We start from the raw sequence: 21,431 nt of genomic DNA, 5'->3' as shown, positions 1-21,431 counted from the left end.
TAACATAAAACTACGACACATATAAAGTAACAACCACAACCCATATAACATGACAACCACGACCATTATTACAATACAATATGAATAATGGGTGGCTTCAACGGGCACCCAACGAGCTGACAAACACTGCTGAGAAGGTCCATATAACATGGTTCGTGGTTCTCATGTTATATTGGTCGTTGTGATAATGTTATATGGGTCGTGGTTGCCATTCCTTTTTTCAACGATCTACGATCCAGCATTGGATGACAGAAATGATCCAACGTGGATAAAAAACCACAATCCAGTGTGCATGTGGACCACAATCCAATGTGGAAGATAACCACAACCAATTCTTGGTCATATCCACGACCATTCCCTTCAGATTGAGCGCGATCCTCCGAAAACAGCGCCACATTATACTTTTTCAAGAGAGGACATTAAAACTTGCACTGATTCTGAATGGTCGCGCAGATTCTGAAGGGTTGCACTTATTCTGAACATTGTGCGGATTCCAAAGGGTCGCGCTTAGTGCCCAATGGATTACGGGGAAGTAGCGACTTTAATGTGATTTCGTGAAGAAGAAGAATGTGGCGCTGTTTCTAGAGGGTCGTGCTGAATTCGAAGGGAATGATCGGATATGTCGAACAATGGGTCATGGTTGTCTTCCACAATGGATCATGGTTGTCTTGTTACATGGGTGGTGTTGTATTGTAATTGGGTCATGGATATTGTATTGTAATTATAGTCGTGCTGGTCATGTTATATGGGTCATGATTGTTACGCTATATGGATCGTGGTTGTCTTGTTACATGGGTGGTGTTGTATTGTAATTGTAATTGTAATTGGGTTGTGGATATTGTATTGTAATTATTGTCATGCTCACTACTAGAAAATCGAGCAAAGGCTGCGAATAAAAACTGTAGCTAAAGGCCTATGACTATGGTTAAAGTCCGTAGCACAACCGAAGCCATTGGTGCCATAGCCATAGGTCTAAAAGCTATGGCTACGGATTTCCTCCTTAGCCATATAAACAATGGGTACGGATTAAATCCGTAGCCGTAGCATCTGTAGCACTAAGGTATTTACAGCTACAGATTATATCTGTAGCTAAAAGTAGAGCGAGAACCGTAGCAATAGGCTGAAATCAGCAACAACTACGGTTTTTAGATAAAGGGCTACGGTTAATAGCCGTAATGATTGAAACAATAGGTACGGATTAAATCTGTAGCAATATTTTCCGTAGCTCTAGATTATATATAACTACAGATTATATCCGTAGCTAAAAGTGGAATGAGAACTGTAGCAATAGGTTGAAATAAGTAAGAGCTACGGTTTTCAGATAAATGGCTACGGTTAATAGCCGTAGCTAATGCCTATTTTTTTAATAAAAAATTTAAATAATAATGGCAGCTCTTACCATTGTAGTACACCCTAATAACTCATATAAGCTAATATAGATAAAAACTTCATGGCTAAATCATTCATTCTTTCAATCAAACACAATCATTCATTTAATCATATACAATCATTCATTTCCATTCACAAAAGTACAATGTCAACATAATAATTATATGTCTATTTAAAGTTCTCATTAACAGCAAGATCCAATGCCTTCTCGCAGCCAAATAGCTTCTCAACAATCGCAAGTGAAAACTCCATGGATGTGCCTCTACTGGTTATCAATTTGCCATCAACTAACACCCTATTCTTAGCTTCACTTTGATCTGAAATCTTGTACATGGCTGAAAATCAATTTAATCATACAAAATGGAAGAAATTGCATGTTATGACATTATATGTAAGAGGCTGAAAATGTGTTTGTGTGTATTTTGAAGATTGAGTTGAAAATGTAATGGACCCACTTGAGCAATGGACACTTTGAGGATTGTGCCTCTGAGGCCAACCCCAACAGATGCGATCGCCATGACAGCCGGGCCAGCGAGGAACCTCGCAACCAATTTGTATGAGGCGAGTTTAGTCCCACAGGCTATGATTCTTAGCTACAAAGCCATGAACAGTCTTGAAAATTCAAAAAATTCAAAGGTAGTTCAAGTCAATTCAAAACACTTGAAAAACAAGGACTAAGAATCATGATGAGCATATCAATGATCTTGCCGAGACTGAACATGGCCAACCCAAGACCTGCATTCGACAAGATTGTGATAGAATTTTCATGATTTGAGGCTTCTTAACACCCCATCTACAGTAAGAAAGATGTTAGAAGAAAATCAGATTCAAGAGATAGAGATTGAAAGAAATTTGAAATTCAAGACCTGTGAAAATCACCTGCAAGATACAAGAGCCCAGGTCAAACCCTTCACCAACTGTTCTATACAACAACAACTGTTCAACTAAACCCTTCGTACCCCAGTAACTATTCCACACACTTCAAAAATTTGCTACCATTGTTCTATACAACAATAGCATTAAGATATATTTAAACAACAGCTGTCAGTTTGGAACAACATCTTCCATTGTTCCATTGTTCCTTAGAAAATCTGCAAAAGGATTTTCAATGGTATTTAATGTATAGAAAATCTGCTACCATTGTTGTGTGGAACATAACCCTATCTTTGCACTTCCTCTTTATGCAAAATTCAGGTTGATAGTGAAATCATTTCGGGATTAAAAAAAGAAAAGAAAAAGAAGAAGAAGAAGATGCATACCGAGTTCTGTTCCCAGCAAGATTCACAAAATTCAGGTTGATAGAGAAACCTGAATTTTGCTGCATGACAAAGAGTGCGACATTTTTGAACTGTGTTTGGATAGAGATGCTAAAAAAGATTATTTTCTATTAATCTGAAGAGGCCAATGAATAATTAGATACATTTTTGCAGTATCACATGCAAAATTAACACAAAACTAATTTTTCGAAATGTTTCCACTAATACTGTTTGAGGTACTATAAAATCCAAACCCATAGGTTCTATAGCCCCAATGGGAAGGAATGATACATAGCTTTGTATATAGAGATTGTTCTCCATTTTGTATAGAGAATCTAAAAGATGGACATGCAAAAGCTCACAAGTATATTATCACCATCATCATCTTAGCCTTTCCTATAGTCGTGTGCATAACCCAATAGATGATAGATTGCAAAGGATTCATTCTTCTCTAATCAATGCTATCTAAATGAGATGCAATAGTTTCCTATAAGTCAAAAAGAAATTCATCAACTCAAAAAATAAAACAAACACACTCCACCTCGGAAAAGACAGCCACTTGAAAAGGAAAGCTAACATGCACATGCCTCTTATAGCAAGCCATCAGCAGCAATATTTTCCTTGGTCACCAAAATTTTTACAATTGTCACTAGCAGAAAAATAAAAACCATAAAAACATTATTTTGTTTTAAAATATTTAAAATCCAGTAAATGATATTTACTCACTAGAACAGAGGCAGTGAACACAACATTTGATATTACTTCAGGAAACCTATACGAGTGATCAATATACAGTAAGTACATATGCATGAACTGATGTCATAAATGAACAAGAAATCATCAATGATTACCTCAGCCTGATGTCTTACCAAAAGTGTTGTAATCCAATGTAAGGCCTCAATTTTGGTAGCATCCCATTCATTAGATAGTTGTCTGACAAACATAACTACTACACATTAACATCTAGTCATATTACATAGGAGGAAGAAAAAACTTACACCATTTTGATCCTTGTCAAAGACTTTGAAAGCCTCCTGTAGTTCCTCCACATACTCAGTGTCCTTCATAACAAGTGGAAATGGGAAAAGTTAGAAACGCCTAACAGAAGTTGGCAACTATCACTGCCAAATAATATTCATAAGGATTAGAATCACACAGTCACACAGTGTGGTTTACTACTTTATTAGGAGGTTTAGTATAAAAGGAAAAAAAAAAGGGCCAATTGCAAATTCATATGTGTTTGTATTTTTTATTTTATTTTTTATTAATCCGTAGATGAATCGATTCGATGGCATACATCACCACTATGGCCCACATTGATGATCAAAGTTTGTAGATGTTGTGCCCATGGCTGAGGCACTTGAAAAAAATGATTTGCAGTTTAAGTGAAAATCAAGAGAAACATTTATTTGAATAGCTAGCCATGTTTTCTGCACTCAACTAGAATTTTCGTGTTAAATGATGATTCAAAGGGAGATCTATATGAATCAGATTCTTCATCCTAATCTTAGCTGATCTATATGAATAAGAGGAATGTCTACTACGAAGTTGGATTATGATATGTCGTTGGACTTGGGATGATGTAGATGGGATTTAGTTATGGATCTGCTCCTAAGATTTACATGGGCTACAACATAGGGAATGGTGTAAAATCATGCTCTAAATACTTTAAAATTCACATGATTTGGCAACATGCACTTATATAATAGTATAGCATGGTTTGCTATGTAAATATGAAAATAAGAGAATTTCTCAATGTTAGGTAGAGAAAAATAATGACAACTCAAGATAACTTGAGATACTCATCAATGTCAACCTTAATCTGCTTTGCTTTCAGAGCACCATCAATCTCAGAGAGAATGCCCGGTGATTACTTGATTTCAGCCAGCAAATCAATCTACATTTAAGAGAGAAGAAAGATGTTATCTTAATAGAGAACTATTAAATATTGATTAAGAAGTTCAAACAAAATCGTGATGCAGCCAACTTGAAGTTGGGAGTAGAAGGATTGGGCAACCTCATGTTTCGTGGGAATGCACTTTGAATAACATTCCGCATTTAAATGCAACTGGGTGGAATCATATCACAAAAGCTGAAATGATAATCACAAAGGAACTCTGGAAAATCATGAAGCAGTACCAAGAGCACCCTTAGAATGCCTTTGTACAGAAAGTGAACTTGCCCACAACTTAAGAAAAAAAAAAAAAACCTGATGATACCACAGTTGTGTAAGATGAGGAGAAAGAAGATAATGATGACATTCATGAGTAACACATACCTGAAAGTTGGAACTATCAAGGACAAGGTCAGGGGAGCCAAGGTCCAAAAGCCAGTTCAGAAACAATCTAAATATGCCCTTTGGCTGAAAGCAGCTTTCTTCTCTTCTGTATCCTTTTGGATAACTCTCACAGTCACTAACAAAATCTGTCACATGTCATAATGAGAACACTGTAAGTAACCATAATGGAAGCAGAAGTATAAATTTTAATTTTATTTAAAAAAAAAAAAACAAAACAAAAAAATTTTCCTTGTGTGTTTCAACCTTGGGAAAGAGAAACACTTTACTTGATCCCTGATCCACCGCACGATACCAACAACAACAAAGATAAGTGAAGTTACAAATCATTGAATTAATTAAAGCCAACACCTACTGAGGTTAATGTAACTAGCAACATTTGTTACAACTGAAAGAAATTTCCCATAACCACAAAAAAAAAAAAAAAGATCGCTACTTTAATAACTAAAACCACAAGCATTGCATACATATCAATAACAGCAAATGAGAGATGTTGGACTTGTTGTGGCATTTGTAGGGACAATAAGCTTGGATTAATCATGTCAGTGGCCAAACAATTTGCTACAAAATTTTCCTGAAATTATAGGTAGAAAGAGAAGGAAAACTCTTAACAACTGTGAGGATCTGGAGGATTCTCATGGAAACATAATACAAACCACAGAAAAAGTTTACCATGAGGATTCAGAAAAAGTGATCCATGAGATCATCCTCTTTAAGCAACCCACTTTGCTGTAACTGTGAGATATAATGGGTATAAGTGACATCAGTATTGCCAGGAAGTTCACAAATCCGACACCACTCAGCAAATAGACGAGAAACCTGCGGTTTATTCATAGAAAATGGAAAGCACATAGAAAAATCACGATTTGTCTCAAAGAAAAATAAAAAGGCACATAGAAAATGGAACAAGCAATGTTAAATAAGACAAACAAATAAGCACCTGCACATCAGGAAGGATTTTCATTCATGATTCAACAAACATAAAATTCATTTCATTTCCTTTTTATGACTTCATATGTTCATTTTCGGGTTTTCTAAGCTACTCCAATTTCCAATTCAATAATTTCCAAGTATCTAATCAGTCCCTAAAGTATCTGAAATTTGAAGAACTGCAGCTGATTTGATAAATATTGCAACATATGTAAGCAAAGGTATTACTTGAATTCCATGGCTAGGCACGTATATTACTACATGCAACTCATTAAAATTATTTTTACTCAAGTATATGCAACAACATATATATGCAAGCAAGGAAAACTATTGCTAGAATTCTGACAAAGGACCATAGGCATATAGATTACTTCACTACATCTGCAAGAATTAATATTAGTATTTTTTTTTCCATAATCACCACCGCATGATCCTAGCCATTTGAGATTGGTGTTACGAACCCTGTTTCTCTAATCCCACTATTCTCAGAAAGTGAAAAATCCTTCATATCACTTCATAGCTGAAAAGGAGCTACTCCATTAGTTATTTCCATTTTAGTGAATTGAAATTTTGCGATTGAATTCAACTGAGCATCCAAATGCAGCCTCAATGAACTTGAAGAGATTCCTATGCAAGTGAACTAAAAATGTAAATAACCACCATCCCAAAAGCTCTAAATGCCTGAAGTATATAATAAAGCCACTCCACTTTTGTCCCCAAAAGACTTTTTATCTGCAGTCATTTAGAAAGTAAACTAGGTATATATACAATATCCAATTATCCATGTTCGTCTGCATATTGCATACACATGAACGTGTTACATATGCATACATAAACACATCTAAACCTACATAAATAGGCTATGCATAAATGCATGTGGACCTATACAAGTTTATACATACATACACACACACACACAGAGAGAGAGAGAGAGAGAGAGAGAGAGAGAGAGACTGTGCTACATTCATTACATGATTCTGTTTTGTCTTCTGAGTTTCAGCCCAATGGTTTTTTTGGGTACAATCAGTTTAGGTTGTATGTTCTCGCGACTGTGATACTTCTAATCCAACACGAACTAACTATTTAGGCAGCATTTGGATGCACTATCCAATAAAATTGCAATAACAAGTTCAATAAAGTGGAAATGACCAAATTGCAATTAGTTAGTATTCATATTCAATAAAGTAAAAGTCCGCTATCAAAAGCAGAAATAAGTAGGCTGGATATCTACTAGGATGACTTTAGAAAAACTGGAAGATGTGAAGAAATGAATCTACTCGATGTGCAGTCTCATGAACATATAAAAACTTGCCCCCATACACCTAGCCATACTACACAGACATGGAACAGGAAGATCCCCATCGTCCATAAAATCAACTTACTTTGTAGCTGCCTAGGCCGAGAAAGAAGGACATAGTCTCAACTTCTAATCAGATGGGCCATGCATGTATTTTGAATGCAGGCTATTTTTCATTTCCTTAGATGCCATTTTGATGAACCGCCTACCACACATGGATGCCATGCTTGTGAGTAAGTAGTGTGAGTAAAAATCCAAGAGTATCTTTAAAAAACCATTGAAAAAAAAACAAAAAAAAAAAAAAAAAAACCTCTGAGAGACTTAAAGAAAAAGTCTCATTAGAAGTAGGAATAAGTAGACCAAAAAATAAAAGAAAAAGACCAATGAATTGTTTGGTATTATTGGAAAATCAAATCACTTACTTGAAGAAACGTAAGCTTGAGGACAACACCCAAGTTCCAACATTCATGCATGGTTATTGGGGTGAGAGGGCTCTGCGTCTTAGCATATACTAGCCCCAACACCATTCCTGTAGAGGCAAAGGCAACATGGCATATGTAAGAATGGAGATGAAGCATAAAAAATAGCCACAATTTTAAATCAAAGGTGATACCGCCATTAACGAGCCTTAACTCAATAATCAGACTGGTACACTCATCAGGCAAAGGCAACTATGAACATGAAATTCCCTTCAAACCAAACTCATCAGGTAAAGAACATAAAATGAAAAAACCCAAATCATAAAGTACATCAATATAATTAAAAAGAAAAAACATCAAATTGCATAGAATTAAGGATTTATAGCAGTCCAAAATATAACTAAGAACATGAAATTACCATTGAGAGCAGATCATGAGCTAATAAAAAGCAAGTACAAAATGCATTAATAGAGGAAAGAACCATCAAGATGCATATAATTAGGGATTTATGTCGGTCCAAGAGACAACTGTGAGTAAGAATATTAGCTTTGAAAACAAAACAATGAGCTAAAAACCATGGATATCTGGCTTCATGGTAAGATGATTTGGACAGTCTAGGTAATTTGCACCAACAGAGATAGCTATCAGTCCAAAAATACTTACAGGGCCAATACATTTTTTTTCTTTTGTCAAGCAATGGATGTCCCACTTGAAAGGAATTTGATTACATTCTGTTTGCATTTTCAATGTGCAAAATGGAGATTTCTGATATGGTACTTAGCCATAACAAAGCATTTTCCTGTTTACCCTCAGGCCATGATGAATGTTCATTTCTCACCAATAGCTCCATATCTCTTTCTATTGAATCACTCATAGCACATATGGACAGCAAGGTTAAAACAACATTTTTATACAAGCACTTTCTAAAATTTCTAAGTGGGATGGGAAGTTCTTAAAACGAACCAAAAACAAAAAACAAAAACAAAAACAAAAACAAAGAAAAAAAAACAAAAAAAAAAAAAATCATCTGTAAGAGTTTTGTGTTCTTATTGCCAAGCCCAAGCTTGCATAAAAGAGTGTTTCCTTAGCATAGCAGCCAGCATGCTAAGGCAACTCGTCCCTGCTCCCTGGGCTATATTTTCAATTCCATAAGTCCACAAATGCATTACAACTTACTTCAGTGGTTACACTTCCACATGTTTGGAGGAGGAGGTAGGGTATATACCTGAAGGTGGTGGCTGTATAACCATATATGCATGTTTTAAGCTTGCTAGTTTTGTGCATATAAAGCATGCACCTGCCCAACAAAACCCACTTGCAATTCAAATCAATGCAACAACAAAATCAAAACCTATGATAACTATTGTAATATATATTTGAAATATTACTGGAAAGAAGTTGTGATAAGTACATAAGAGGTGCATGCCTGTGCAACATGGGCTTTGGGAATTTCATCAAGCAGTTGGCATCCCTTCCTCCACATGTTCTTATCCCTAGACACTAGATTGATGTTAGTGAAGAAACGATCAATTGGCTCAGGATCGAACCATGCTGCAGCCCACAACACCATATTAAGCTTCACAATAGGGTACACCATGCATTTTCCAAGGGAAATCCCCCTCTACATCATCATAAAACAAATTTACAGATAAATTTTAGAAACTCTAATCTTAACATTCGATTTTAGTAAAAAAAAGTATAAATAAAAAAATAATAATCTAAAACCCCTAAATCTAAACATCCAAAATTTGGAAACAAACAATAAAAAATTGATTGAAATTTGTTTCTACATAAAATAACCTTTCCTTAAAGAGCTTGTTTGGTGCTCTGCCTATGACTTTTACGACAAGTAACAGAGAGAGCTTTGCTTTCAGATCTATCAGCGGAAAGGGGTGTTTGATTTTTTGTGAGTGGGAGTGACAGAGGGGTTCCAAATCTTTCAGCAAAGAGAGGTTTTACATCCTTCACGACCGGGAGTGCAACAACTCGAAATCATCCATTGATGAAGAGGTGTTCGTGAGATCGAGTGGGAGGGGATGGTTAGGAAGAGAAGAGGAGTTCGTGAGAGGGGAGATCGAGAGAGAGAAAAGGAGTGCAAGAGAGAGAGAGAGAGAGAGAGAGAAGGGGCGGGGGAGATCGAGAGAGAGAGAAAGGGACGGACCTGAGAGGGAATAGGGTTGAGAAGAGGGAGGGAAATGAATGTTTTGTGAGAGGGGGAAAAGAAAAAGGCAGCGCAGTTTTCTGTATTTTTCTTGCTACGGTTTTTAACCGTAGCTAAAAGCCAATATGACCGTAGCCATTGAACAATCCGTAATAGGCCCTCCACGGTTCACATTTGACAGGATCTGGACGTACAACCTTGTCAAGGGCTTTGTGGGGTCCATCTTGATGCAATCGATATATCCACTCCATCCATTAATTTTATAATTTTTTTTCTATAGGGAATGAACCCAACATCTAGGCAAATCGAAGGTTTAATTGAACCACACCATCGATCAATGGATTAATCTCCACTCTTTCCTACCGTGTGGTCCACTTGTGCTTTTGCTCTACGTTCTTTTTTGGGTTCTTACCCTAAAATACTCTTAAAAAATGGATAGACGTATTAGATGGAGTATACACATTTTAATGGGCTTCGTAGAGTCCCTTATGAGGTATCTAAGGTTGTATGTACATTTGGCGGAGTTAGCTTTTAGCTACAGTTTTAAGCCGTAGCAAATGAGCTATGGTTTATAGCCGTAGCAAAAAACCAGAATAGTCTGTAGCCTTTGGTCATTTTTTTGGTTGTGGCTTGTCATGTTATATGGGTCGTGGTTGTTACAGTATATGGATCGTGGTTGTCTTGTTACATGGGTGGTGTTGTATTGTAATTGTAATTGTAATTGGGTCGTGGATATTGTATTGTAATTATGGGTCATGCTTGTCATGTTATATGGGTCGTGGTTGTTATGTTATATGGATCGTGGTTGTCTTGTTACATGGGTGGTGTTTGTCATGTTATATGGGTCATGGTTGTTGCATTATATTTTTCTGTAGTGGTCGGCTGATTTCCTGTGGTGTGATCATACCTATAAGGTGGAACACACAACAGGAAATCACAGACAACCACGACCCATGTAATTTTTCCATGGTGGTCGGCTGATTTCTTGTGGTGTGATCATACTTATAAGGTGGAACACACAACAGGAAATCACAGACAACCATGACCCATGTAACGTGACAACCCCGACACTCATAACATAACAACCATCAAAGTTAGGTTATGGTTGTGCAGTTATGTGGGTCGCATTTGTAATGGACAACGACCCATCAAAGTTAGGTTATGGTATATGTAAATTTCAAAAATCCTATATATATGTGTGTCGTAGTTATTAACAGGTGGCGATAGGGTGGATAAAAGTGGATACTGCCCAAGTAAGGACTTTTTGGGGCCACAGCAAGATAGCCGACAGGGTAGATGAATTGGTACAAACAGTTTGGTAGAAAATGAAGAGAACACGTTGAAAACCACAACCACAATCAAGAAAACATGACAACCACGATCCATATAACATGGCAACTATAAACCATATAGCATTACAATCACGACCCATATAACATGAAAACCGCGACCCTTATAAAATTACAACCACGACCCATTTAACACAGTAACTGTCAGAAGAGAAGCTCAGTGATGCGCAAGACTCTGCAAGTTTCTTCCGCTTAAGCTTGCAAATGGGGATATTATCATACTTTATTCCTTCCACTTCAGATTCAGTGTAACCCTTCGGAATCAACACCACATGCAGCATGCAAGCCACGACCCATTCGATGTTCAGGGCACCATGATAAAATTTACATGATGAACATGACTCATATTACATGACAACCACGACCCAAACAACATGACAACCATGACACATTCGATGTTTAGGGCATCATGATAAAATTTACATGGCTAGGTGTCCGTTGAAATTGTTGTATTCTCTTTTGTGATTATGGTCGTGGTTGTCATGATTTACCGGTCGTGGTTGTCAAGTTGTATGGGAAGTAGTTATTAACATGTGGCGCGCTGATTTTAAAGGGTCGCGCTGCTGCTAAAGAGAAGGTAAGTAGTCCTATGTCATTGTAGAGAACTATTCTTCAACAATGTTTTTCTGCTGGCTGGGTGCCTGTTGAAATTGTCGAGTTGCCGGAGTTTGAAAATTATCTTCAGAACTTTCTGTGAAGGCTGTTGAGCTTCTAGAAGATCGTCAACTTCACTGAGGAAAGAGAATGGATCACTAATAAAGGAAGAACACGAGAGGGACTCAATAGCTTCTTCGAATATCTCCTCCATTATTTTGAATGAAAGAGCAAATAAATCCATGAATGCGTCAAGTGTTGCAATAATTAAGGATTCTGGTTCGGATTGGTTTGTGGAAGTAATATGAAGCCCAAGTACCACTTTTATAGGCTGATCATTCAATGGCCAAGGCACTGACTCTGAAGGGTCGCACTGATTCTGAACGGTCGCGTGGATTTTAAAGGGTCACAATCGGTTCCCAACGAATTGCGTGGAGGAAGCGACATTAATACGATTTCCTGAAATGACTATGGCGGTTATGGTTGTTGTGTTACAAGGTTGTGGTTGTTATGCTATATGGATCGTGGTTGTCACGTTATATGGGTCGGGGATGTCATAACATAAAACCACGACACATATAAAGTAACAACTACGACCCATATAACATGGTTCGTAGTTCTCGTGTTATATTGGTCATTGTGATAATGTATATGGGTCGTGGTTGCCATTCCTTTTTTCAATGATCCACGATCCAGCATTGGATGACAACCATGATACAACGTGGATAGAAAACCACGATCCAGTGTGCATGTGAACCACGATTCAATGTGGAAGATAACCACGACCAATTCTTAGTCATATTCACGACCATTCCCTTCCAATTAAGCGCAATCCTCTGAAAACAACGCCACATTCTACTTTTTGAGGAGAGGACATTAACACTTGCTACTTCCCGTAATCTGTTCAGTACTGAGTGCAATCCTTCAGAATCTGCGTGACTGTTTAGAATCAATGCAACCCTTTGGAATCGGCGCTTCACCATTAAATGACCACTCTATAAGAGCGGTACTTCTTCCACAAACCAATCCGACCCTTATTGCAACACCTTTTGCATTCATGTATTTTCTTTGCTCTATCATTCAAAATAATGGAGGAGAAAGTCGAAGAAGCCATCGATTCCCTATCACCTCCTTCCTTTAATGGTGATTTCGTCTCTTTCCTTAGGGATGTTGCGATTTTCCTACAGCTCAACTTCCTCCATAGGAAGTTCTGAAGACGATCTGCGCAACTCTTTCAACCCTTAGTAATTAGTGTGTCACATGATAATAACTGTTTCCCATACAACATGACAACCACGACCGCTATAACATGATAATCAGGACCATAATCACAACAGAATAGGAAGAACAGTCTCTTTAACGGGACCCAGCAAGCTAAAAAATACTGGCGAGAATGTCTTGTTTAAGCCTGACCTTTTCAACAGAGTTTTAGATCAGGCTAAAACAAGTCATTCTCAACAGAGTTTTTCCACTGGTTGGGTGCCCGTTGAAGAGATCTTCTCTTCATATTGTTAATGTGAATATGGTCGTGGTTGTCATGATAAATCTGCCGTGGTTGTCATGGAAGTAATCTGATGGTTCATTTACCATGGCTGTCATGTTAAATGGGTCATGGCTTGCATGTTGCATGTGGCATTTATTTCGAATGGTCATGGTGAATCTGAAGGGAAGGGTCGCGGTGAATCCAAAGGGAATGCCATAGTTATTAACCAGTGATGATGAGAGTAAGGAGGATAATAATATCCCCATTTGCAAGCTTAGGTGGAAGAGTCTTGTGCATCACTGAGCTCCTCTTCTAGTAGTAACTGTGTTATATGGATTGTAGTTGTCATGGATTATTGTTTTAATGCTATATGGGTCGTGATTTTCATGTTATATTAGTCGTTGTTTGTAATTTTACATGGCAGTATACACTTTTCATGTTATGATGTTATACAGATCGTGATTGTTAGCCGATATTGGTTGTGGTTTGTATGGCAGAAGGGTCATGAAGATGGCATGAGTCGTGGTTCACATAAATAATGGGTTGTAGTTGTCATGCCATATGGGTCGTGGTTATCATTTTACAACAGCGATCCATTATTCATCATAACCACAACACAATGCAAGGTACAATCACGACCCACTATTGATCAAAGTTTCATAGGTCATGGTATCGGTTGATATCGTCATGGTTGTAATGTTATATTAGTCTTTTTTGTCGTGAAATTTGGATATTGAATGTAATGATTAATGTTTTGTGGTTGTCTTGTTATACGGATTGTGGTATCAAGTTATAATATTCATAGTTGATGTGAAGAATTGATCTTAGTTGTCATTTGATATGTGTTCGCGGTTGGCCGATTTCAATGGTCATGTTAATCGTTTTGCATGGTCGTGGTTGTCCTATTGCATGGATCATTGCTGACAACCACGATCTTATGAGAAACACAACCCATGTATCTTAAATTCTATTTAAATATAATAGTCATTTGTATCACATCATAGGGAAAACCACCTTAGATTTATATCCAAGATGGATTGTGGAAGATAACCACGACCCATTCTTCATCATATCCACGACCATTTCAAACGGATTCAGGGCGACCCTCCGGAAACCGCGCCGCATTCTTCTTTTTCACAGAATCACGTTAAACGTATAAATCAGATGAATCGTGGTTGTCATGCTACATTGTCTTGTTTCGATCTGCATTCCAATATGGTCGTGGATTGTTAATTAATAATAAGAAGGTCTTGCAAAATCTAACATGATCATAATTGTACTACATAGTTGATCGATGATGTAACAAACAAAGGGTCGTGGTTATTACGAGTTCTAAAGGATCGTGGTTGTCATGCTACATGGTTTGTTGTTGTCATCTATGATGGGTCAAGGTCGACAATGAAGATCACCCGCCATGTGATCCACGATTCAATATGCATGTCAACCACGACCGACTTTCAGGTCGTGGTTGTCATAAACAATGGTAGTGGTTCCCAACCACGACTTCCGCCAACTCGTGATTATCATCCACATTGGGTCGTGATTGACATGATACATGGGTCATGACTATCATTGTATATGGATTATGGTTGTAAGGTTGTAATCTTCTCGTTTTTGGAGGCTTCATATTCTCACATGTAATATTCATTTCATCTAAAATGTTCCATTATAATCGACATTTGTCCTTGAACACCTGCCCGACAGATATTTCGATAGGATCTTCCACAAATTCTGGATATCCTTGATGATCTGAAATAACAAAAGCTTCATCAGATGGAGCAAAGACATTATACAATGATCTAGGAATATATCTATTTTCTTCATACACCTGTATGGGTAAATTTCTGCGGATTGACCTCTAACAAGCATCGCATCACTTCTAACAAGCACCGCAACATATCCTTTTATCCACTTCTCTAGAACGGGCACCTTAGGACTGCCTGGTGACAGAAGTTAGTGCAACTTTAGCTTCTCTTCTCCCAGTGACTGTGTTATATGGGTTGTGGTTTGCATCGGTCGTGGTTATTACATTATATGGGTCGTGGTTGTTATAATTTAGCTATAGATGTGAAGAATAAGGGGAAATCCCATGGGTCGTGGTTGTTATAATTGAGCTACAGATGTGAAGAACAAAGGAAAATCCCATGGGTCATGGTTTTCATGTGATATGGGTAGTGGTTATCATGTTAAATGGATAGTGGTTGTCATGTTATATGGGTCGTGGTTCTGACAAACATGACCATAATGAAGAATCGTTCTCTTCAACAAGCACCAAGCGAGTTGAAAAACTCTGTTGGGAAGGTGTCTATAGAATTTACTGTGGAGGAGATTGATCTTCAGGAAGATCGTTAACATCCTGAGGAAAGGGAAGGGTTCACCCATAAAGGAAGAACGCGAGAAGGACATCTGGTTTGGATTGGCTTGTGAAATTAATTTGAAACCTAAGTACACCTTTATGGATAGGCTGGTCAAACATTTCGAAGGGTCGCACTGATTTCGACAAGGGATTACGGGATTTCCTGAAAAAGAATGCAGCGCTGATTCTAAAAGAAAGGGTCATGGATATGATGAACAATGGGTCGTGGTTGACATTCAAAATGGATCGTGATTTTTATCCATGTTGGATCATGGTTGTCATTCAACGTTGGCAACCACGACCCGTGGTACCTAAAAACCATGACCTATATCAAACGAAAACCATGACTCATATAAAATGATAACCACGACTCATATAACACGAGAACCATGACCCATATAACATGAGAACCAGAGATATCATATGGTGTGTTCCACCTTAGATTTAGTACATGACATACGTAGATATCATGCAAATGATATTTATATAGTAGCATAGGTCACATCAGATGGTGCGGCCCATATAACATGACAACCACGACCCACGTAACATGACAACCACGATCCTTGCCTCATGGCAACCACGACCCATATAGCCTGCGTTTCCTAGCAGTCTATCAATAGTTGTATCATATTCGAAAAACGCCAGGTTAGCTTTTGTACGAAAGGGCACGTTACTTTTCTGACTTTGATGGAAGGTAAGGATCTTATGTGCATGTATGGGGATATTATCATCATCCTCACTCTCAACATCACTGGTTATTACTTTTGAAGAGTGTTTTTTTAGATGTAAAGGATGGTGTAAAACTCTCCACAATCCGTTGTGCATTTGAACCACGACCCGTAGAGAAAATCGTGAACTTAACAATGAGTCGTGGTTGTTATAATATATGGATCGTGGTTTATTAAATGTCTACTGTTGAAAATTTCTTGGGTCCATAGAAGTTTTGGATCAATCTTATATTTGTTTTTTTTTATTTTTATCCATTCATTCATGTTTGTGTGATCTTATAAGAAGTTCGGATGACAAATAAACATCACTATGGGGCCTAGCAAGGTTTCATTATTTCCACCATTTCCTGTGGCATGGTCCGCTTGATCTTCGGATAAGCTTCAATTCTAGGATCAACCCCTAAAATGATCTGGAAAAACGGATGGACAGTGTGGATAAACCACATAAATTCACGGTGGGCCCAAAAGGGTTTACTCAGTACGATGAGAGACTTAGTACGCAATCCGATTTCCTCTACGCCCTACGATGTGATCTCCCAAAACAAGACTGTTGGATGGTGGACCTTATGTCCTGCATTGGACCTCTCCATGGAAATAGACGTCCATTATTACTGATAGTTACACCCCTTTAATTCTACTTTTGGTAGTACATCAATCAAGGGGCGTGTAAATAGGGACCATGACGCTTAACAACATCAGTTACCCACAGCGCTCTGTGGGCCCATCATGCTGTAACAGTCCAACATGGTGTGTATATTGCATCCAACATGCTGTAACTTGGAGGTTTACATTGCTACCTATGGTGTGGCTCACTGAATTTTATATAAGGCTAATGTTTGGTGTGTATGGGTAACATTAGGCGATGCAGGGAACGAACGGAAGGGATGTCATACCTAGAAAGCAGAGGACCACAGACTCAACCCATTTAAGAATTGCGTACGAATTTTAGGACCCAACCCAATGAAATCCGGGTTAGGTTCAACTAAAAAGCCTAACTCATTAAATTTTGAATCTGGGTTCGAGACCAGGTCAGGTCCATTTAATCTTATCCTAAATATAATCATTTAAAAATTAGGTTTAAGTCAGGTCAAATTGATTATCCATAGCTCAAGTGGTAGACTAAGTGAAAGATACCTCGTCTCAACACTGAGGTCTTGGTACCAATCCCTAGTGGGGGTGGCTAACAGTGAAGTGTGAACTTACAATGGGGTGTACTAACAAGCTAACAAAAAGAAAAAAAAAGATTTTAAGAAGACACAAACCGAATACATTGTTGTAGGACCGTAGAAGCACAAAGATGATTCAAGTATAGTAATCCATTCACACCAAGCAAGTACAATGGAAATACAATAATTTTAATATGGAAAAACTCTTATGGAGAAAACCGTGGTACAAAGTGACAATAAATACTATAAAAGCAGAAATTACAAGGGATAGAGAGAATACCCAATTTGAACAAGCCTTGAATCTCCATTACAAACCCTTTGAAACCTAAGAACGAATTAGAAAACTTAAGACACCTCTCACTCCCGATTATACTCCAATATATAGCATTTAGGAGAATCCCAATCAAAATCGAAAATAAATCTTGCAAATCTGCGTAACTCTGCGATACGCTCGATGACATCTTCGATGGGACTTCGATGGCATCGAATAAGCCATCAATGGTATCGAAATAATACCAAAAAATTCCAGTGACCAACATAAAAATTCCGGATATTACTGATGACATCGACCAGACCTTCGATGGCATCAAATGACCTTCGATGGCATTGAAAATGACACCTAAAATGTCCAACAACCAATTCGATTTATTTCGGATATTTTCAATGGCATCGAAGCTTGCTCAATGGCATCAAACAAGTCATCGACGTACTGTTGAATTTATAGATTTAATGTTATATTTGATGTCTTAAATCTAATCAGATTCTGCGTAGATTTTTCATGCAACTATAAAAGTGCGGGATTTGTTTCCGATTTCGTTTATGATTCTTTCTGATTTTGTTTGGGATTCTTCCTTAAACTATATATATGGGTGTAAATGGGATTGGGAGGTATTATTCTAAGGGATTCTAAGGCTTTCTAAAAGGGTTCTAGGGTTTTGTAAAGGGTGTATCAAGGGTGAGATTCAAGCTTGTTTGAATCAGGTAAGTCTTTTCTCTTTGTAATTTCTGCTTTCATAGTAAAGATTTATCGCTTTGTGCCGTGGTTTTTTCCCAAAAGGGTTTTCCACGTTAAATCTTAGTGTGCTCTTGTGTTTACTTGGTGCTCTTGGAATGTTATCCTAGATCCATCTCCATGTGATTCTGCAGTCCAAAACCCAACAAGTGGTATTAGAGATATCGTTGAGGCACAGATCTGGATCTAGAGGATTAACATCAATGGGAAACGTCAAGTTTGATATTGAGAAGTACTCAAGCAAAAATAATTTTGAGTTATGGAAGATTAAGATGATCAGTCTATTAACTAAGCAAGGTGCAGCTAAGGCTCTTGAGGAGCGAAAATCGACTATAAAAGATGAAGAATGGGATACTCTTGATAGTAATGCTTTAGCCTCCATCCGTTTATGTCTCATAGATAAGGTTTTCTATAATATTTTGAGGGAGAAAACTGCGGCTAGTTTATGGGCGAAGTTAGAGTATATTTATACGAAAAAATTCTTTAAAAATCGCCTACAGTTGAAGTTACAGTGGTATAACTTCAAGATAGCAAAGGGTGGAGATCTGGAGGCCCACATCAACAACTTTAACAAATTGGTTTGCAAACTGCTAGATATAGAGGAAGTAATCAAAGATGAGGAACAAGCATGTATATTGTTGAATTCCTTTCTGGCATCGTATAAGTCATTCAAGGATACAATGTGCACAGTAAATAAAACCCTGAGTGTTGACATCGTTATCTCAGCCCTTAAAGGGAAGGGCATGAGAAAACTAAACGACGACATGTGGACATTTTCCAATGCACTGTTTACGAGGGGAAGAAATACTAAGCGAGGTATAGGATCTTCAAGATGTAGATCCAAATCCAAGGACAAGGGCAAAGAAAAATTAAAGTACTGGAATTATGCGATGACTGGACACATGAAAAAGGATTGTACCAATCTTAAAGCAAAGAAAGAAAACTCAGAGGCTTCTTCTAAGGAGGTCAATGTTGTCACATCTGATGAAGAAACAAGTGGTGGTGATGTTCTATCTATGTCTATGGTCGGACACTTACATGACAATCTTAGAGTGAGTGGATCCTTGACACAGGAGCATCATATCACATGACTCTTCATCAGAGTTGGTTCGCAAGTTATAAGGAATGCGATGGTGGAAAGGTTTTTATGGGCAATGCTAATGCCTGCCTATAATGTTGTGGTTATTGGTACTATGAGAATCAAAATGTTTGATGGGATGGAGCGTACCTTGACTAATGTCAGGCACGTTCCTGATATGAAGAAAAGTCTAATTTCTCTCGGTGCACTTGAGCTATAAGGTGCAAGTTCACTAGTATTGATGGTATCCTTAAAGTTTCAAAAGGGGCACTCGAGGTTATAAGAGCGCAAAGGCATGGAAACCTTTACAGGTTGATTGGGAGCACTTCAACAGGTGGAGCAGTAGTAGCTGTTGCAGGTTCTACTTATATATATATGTGGCATGCTCATTTGAGCCACATAAGGGAGCAGGGCATGAAGGTACTATCTGATCATTATTTAATTCCAGCTTTTAAGAATTCTGATTTAGATATATGTCAGCATTATGTATATGGTAAATAATCTAGATTATCTTTTAAAATTGAAAAACATATACATCAGGAAGTGCTTAATAATGTACACTCTGACATATGGGAGCCATCGCTAGAGATTTTCATTGGGGGGTCGTCATGGTTTATTTCATTCATTGACGACTACGCCAAGAAAGTTTGAATTTACTTCATGAAACGTATATCCGAAGTTTTCATCATATTCAAACAATTGTGGAAAAATAATCAGTGCGAAAAATAAAGGTTTTAGGGACTGACAATGGTGGAAAATTCACTTTTACTGAGTTTAATAAATATTGCAAGGATGAATGGATCATTAGGCATAACACAGTACACCACATGCTCGAACAAAACGGTTTGGCTGAGCGAATGAATCTAACTCTCTTGGAGAAGGCCCGATTCATGTTAAGTAATGCTGCTTTGAGTGAGGACCTATGTACTGAGGCCATTAACATGACTTGTTATTTGGTGAACCGGTCTCCTTCTGCGGCAATTAAATATAAAATTTCAAAGGAAGTATGGAGTGGTCATACGCTGGACTACTCAGATTTGCGCATATTTGGCTATAAGGCTTACTTTCATGTACCGTCAGTTGAGAGAGATAAGCTAGACCATAGAGCCAAGAAGTATATTTTTGTTAGCTATGGTATTGGTGTGAAAAGTTACAGGTTATTTGATAAGGTCACGCGTAAGGTTATCACTAGCCATGACGTCAAATTTGATAAAAGGTCCCTATTCCACAAGAATGATCAAGAAGAGCAAGAGAAACTGGAAAGGTTGATCGTAGACGTTCAGATTGATAAAGATGATATTCAAGTAGAGATAGATGCGCAGACAGAGGTACAGGAGTAGGTGAAGCTGCCACCTGTGAGAAGGAACCCACCGCGTGATCGCAGGTTACCGGCAAGATACAAGGACGACTCTAATATCGCATATACCCTCATTACAGATGAGGGGGACCCGTCAACTATTCAGGAGACTTTTGATGGGCCTGATGCAGAAAAGTGGAAGGTGGCTATGAATGATGAGATGGAATCGTTACACAAAAATCACACACGGGAGCTGGTGGAGCTTCCAGTGGGCCGAAAAACGATCGGATGCATGTGGTTATTCAAAAGGAAACAAGATAGATACAGAGTGAGGTTAGTAGCGAAGAGTTATGCTTAAAGACAAGGAATCGACTTCACAAAGATATTCGCGTTGGTGGTTAAGCAAGTATCCATCAGATTTGTGTTGGCGCTAGTTGCCCAATACGATCTCGAGTTGGAACAGATAGATGTTAAGACTACATTCCTGCATTGGCAGTTGGAAGAGCAGATCTACTGAAGAAACCAGAGGGCTACGAAATTAAAGGGGTAAAGAAAGAAGTTTGCAAGTTAATGAGGTCATTGTACGGCTTGAAACAGTCGCATAAGCAGTGGTATAA

The 21,431-nt window shown here is 37.9% G+C and overlaps 3 long non-coding RNA genes across 5 annotated transcripts; all 3 read right to left on the bottom strand.

Annotated features, from left to right (window-relative positions):
* Positions 1-1,447: 1,447 nt before the first annotated feature.
* Positions 1,448-3,636, bottom strand: LOC131245956 (uncharacterized). Of its 2 annotated transcripts, XR_009171049.1 has the most exons (4): positions 3,372-3,636; positions 3,205-3,265; positions 1,845-2,392; positions 1,448-1,724 (listed from the first exon to the last, which is right to left on the bottom strand). It is a non-coding gene; the product is annotated as an uncharacterized LOC131245956 (long non-coding RNA). The 2 variants fall into 2 exon arrangements; XR_009171048.1 differs by lacking the exons at positions 3,205-3,265; positions 3,372-3,636 and having other exon boundaries at positions 1,845-2,560.
* A 366-nt stretch (positions 3,637-4,002) lies between these two features.
* Positions 4,003-4,995, bottom strand: LOC131245955 (uncharacterized). Its single transcript, XR_009171047.1, has 3 exons — positions 4,924-4,995; positions 4,663-4,833; positions 4,003-4,542 (listed from the first exon to the last, which is right to left on the bottom strand). It is a non-coding gene; the product is annotated as an uncharacterized LOC131245955 (long non-coding RNA).
* Positions 4,996-5,615: 620 nt separating this feature from the next.
* LOC131247285 (uncharacterized) lies at positions 5,616-9,763 on the bottom strand. 2 transcript variants are annotated; one of them, XR_009171603.1, is made up of 5 exons: positions 9,388-9,763; positions 8,813-9,208; positions 7,591-7,697; positions 7,254-7,373; positions 5,616-5,760 (listed from the first exon to the last, which is right to left on the bottom strand). It is a non-coding gene; the product is annotated as an uncharacterized LOC131247285 (long non-coding RNA). The 2 variants fall into 2 exon arrangements; XR_009171604.1 differs by lacking the exon at positions 8,813-9,208.
* Between the last annotated feature and the right edge of the window lie 11,668 nt (positions 9,764-21,431).

This window comes from Magnolia sinica, chromosome 5 (genome assembly GCF_029962835.1).
Source record: "Magnolia sinica isolate HGM2019 chromosome 5, MsV1, whole genome shotgun sequence".
Classification (NCBI taxonomy): Eukaryota; Viridiplantae; Streptophyta; class Magnoliopsida; order Magnoliales; family Magnoliaceae; genus Magnolia; species Magnolia sinica.
Note: the sequence above shows the minus strand (reverse complement) of the source record. Positions and strands in the feature narration are given on the sequence as shown.